Here is a 3,225-nt window from a genome sequence, read left to right as displayed (position 1 = left end):
AGCGGTAGCTCTTCGAAGGCGTATTTTGGAGCAATGGACATCTCTCCACAACGGTCAGGGGAATTAGCTCAAATGATAGAGCGCTTGCTTAGCATGCGAGGGGTAGTGGGATCAATCCCTGCATTCTCCAAGCTGGGTCCTGCCCTTTTATGCTCACTTCCCTAAAGAGACAAACTGTGCTTTGACATTACAAAGCAAAGCGCCCTATGTGAGCTTTTGGGGCTCACTGCAGCCGAAAAGTTTTTTGGACCGGTTCTTGCGCACGTTGGTGACAAAAGCAGGTCCCACCAAGATTTGAACTCAGATCACTGGATTCAGAGTCCAGAGTGCTAACCATTACACCATGGAACCTTGACAGGAGCGGTTGTTGTTCACAGGGCCAGAAAGACTAATCACTTACAGGCTCGCTAGCACGACCACCTAACTCTTTTTCTTTTCCTGCTGCAAAAAAGAATGCAGGTTCTAATGAAACTTGAACGTAGATCGCTGGATTCAAAGTCCACAGTGATAACCATTACACCATGGAACTACAGCAATACACCTGGGAGAAAGGTAGTGCTGTGTCTGTGGGGAAGCAGTTAGACAGAGTGGTTGGATCACAGTAAATTATGGTCACTGGCCCCCTTGGTGTTACTTGCACAACGCTCTAACCACCTGATCTAACCAACCTAGCATTGACTGGACATCTGCCCGTTTGAATAAAAACTTCCTGATTGCTTGTGACCCTAAAGAGACAAAAGAGTCCCTGTGTGAGCTTTTGGGGCTCACTGCAGCCGAAAAGTTTTTTGGAACGGGTCTTGCACAAAATGGTGGCAAGCGCAGGTCCCACCGATATTTGAACTCGGATCGCTGGATTCAAAGGCAAACGAATGAAATCTGGCCCCTGAATGGATTTAAAAATGGGGCTGGACCTAACATGTAGAGGGATCTTAGGGAGGACAGCTGAAACGGTCAGATGTCCCATAGACTTTAAGCTAGTGTGGGAAACAGAGGGGAAAAGTTGGCTGCACAACCTGAGTGATCCAAAGGTAGCACACATAATACAGGAATCCACACATATATGTACTGGAGTAACAAGACCAAGCAGGGCCTTAAAAAAAAAGTACAATCTCTATTCTTCAAGCCCATTACAACAACAGTAGCTCTTAGATTTGAACTCGGCTCACTGGATTCAGAGTCCAGAATGCTAACCATTACACCATGGAATCTTGACAGGAGCGGTTGTTGCTCACTGGGCCACAAAGACTAAATCATTTACAGGCTCGCTAGCACGACCACCTAACTTTTTTTCTTTTCCTGCTGCAAGAAAGCACGCAGGTTCCAAAGAAACTTGAACGTAGATCGCTGGATTCAAAGTCCAGAGTGCTAACCATTACACCATGGAACTACACCAATACACCTGGGAGACAGGTAGTGCTGTGGCTGTTGGGAAGCAGTTAGACAGAGTAGTTGGATCCCAGTAAATTATGGTGACTGGCCCCCTTGACGTTACTTGCACAATGCTCTAACCACCTGATCTAACCAACCTAGCATTGACTGGACATCTGCCCGTTTGACTAAATACTTCCTGATTGCTTGTGACCCTAAAGAGACAAAAGAGTCCCTATGTGAGGTTTTGGGGCTCACTGCAGCCGAAAAGTTTTTTGGAACGGGTCTTGCGCACAACGGTGGCAAGCGCAGGTCCCACAGAGATTTGAACTCGGATCGCTGGATTCAAAGGCAAACAAATTAAATCTGGCCTCTGAATGGATTTAATAATTGGGCTGGACCTGACATGTAGAGGGATCTTATGGAGGACAGCTGAAACGGTCAGATGTCCCGTAGACTTTAAGCTAGTGTGGGAAACAGAGGGGAAAAGTTGGCTGCACAACCTGAGTGATCCAAAGGTAGCACACATAATACAGGAATCCACACACATATATACTGGAGTAACAAGACCAAGCAGTGCCTTAAAAACAAAAGTACAATCTCTTTTCTTCAAGCCAATTATAATAGCGGTAGCTCTTCGAAGACGTATTCTGTAGCAATGGAAATCCCTGCAGCACGGATAGGGGAATTAGCTCAAATGGTAGAGCGCTCGCATAGCAGATTCATCACATTTGCACAGTTAAAGGAGGCCATTGTAGCACACCCTTTCAAGACACGCTGCCACAGAGAAGGCTGTGACATAAGCACCTCTTTGCCAAGCACTGCCAATCAAAAACAGGCAGGTTCCATCTAGATTTGAACTCGGATCACTGGATTCAGAGTCCAGAGTGCTAACCATTACACCAAGAATGCAAGCAGCAGCAGGGACGTCTGCCCTTCTGTTTCCAGTGTAGTAATGACTCAGAAGGAGGAGGCAACAAGGTTCGAGTCAACTGTCAGACAGCACTAGTCTTACTTGACGGCGGCTTGCGATTGGCCCAGAGAAGTCAGCAAGGATGGATACTGCTCAAGAAAAGAGGCAGCAAAGACAGAGGTGGGCTCGTCCAGGATTTGAACCAGGGACCTCTCATACCCAAAGCGAGAATTATAACGTTCTCAGTTTATTGTGTTCTAGATTCTTTGGGAACACTCACCATGTCAGATTCATCAAATTTGCACGGTTAAAGGAGGCCAGTGTAGCACTCCCTTTCAAGAAACGCTGCCACAGAGAAGGTTGTGACATAAGCTCCTCTTTGCCAAGCACTGCCAAATCGAAAACAGGCAGGTTCGACCGAGATTTGAATTCAGATCACTGGATTCAGAGTCCACAGTGCTAACCGTTACACCACGGAAGCAAGCAGCAGCAGGGGTGTCAGAAGGAGGTGCTGAGAAAAGCAACTGGCCCGCGAGCATTAGGATGGTGTCCAAAAATCGCTCCCTGCTTCCCTCTGCCATTTTTTGTATAAAAAGTATTCATATGTATTGTTTGTATGTATGTATGTGTTTTATATTGCTTGAGAAAAAATACCCAATTCATTAATACTTTATATACTTCAATTAATAATTTAAAAATGAAGGGAATTAGAATTGAAAGTTTGTAATTGTTTTCTCTGAGTGACTGTTAAATAAATAAAGATAAAGGCCTTGCTGTTTAAATATATTACAAATTTATTACAAAACATACATCTTAATTATCTCGCTCTCTCACACAGTAAGCATATCACAGATACAAAGAAATTGAAGAATTATATATAAAATACAAATATAAAATAAATAAATAAATAAATAAAATACAAAAAGTAATAAAAGTAGAAGATT

General features: G+C 44.1%; 1 non-coding gene across 1 annotated transcript; it reads right to left on the bottom strand.

The window, feature by feature from the left end:
• Nucleotides 1-279: 279 nt before the first annotated feature.
• trnaq-cug (transfer RNA glutamine (anticodon CUG)) lies at nt 280-351 on the bottom strand. Its single transcript has one exon. It is a non-coding gene; the product is annotated as a tRNA-Gln (tRNA).
• Between the last annotated feature and the right edge of the window lie 2,874 nt (nt 352-3,225).

This window comes from Sinocyclocheilus grahami, unplaced genomic scaffold (assembly GCF_001515645.1).
Source record: "Sinocyclocheilus grahami isolate Dianchi unplaced genomic scaffold, SAMN03320097.WGS_v1.1 scaffold3261.1, whole genome shotgun sequence".
Taxonomy (NCBI): domain Eukaryota; kingdom Metazoa; phylum Chordata; class Actinopteri; order Cypriniformes; family Cyprinidae; genus Sinocyclocheilus; species Sinocyclocheilus grahami.
Note: the sequence above shows the minus strand (reverse complement) of the source record. Positions and strands in the feature narration are given on the sequence as shown.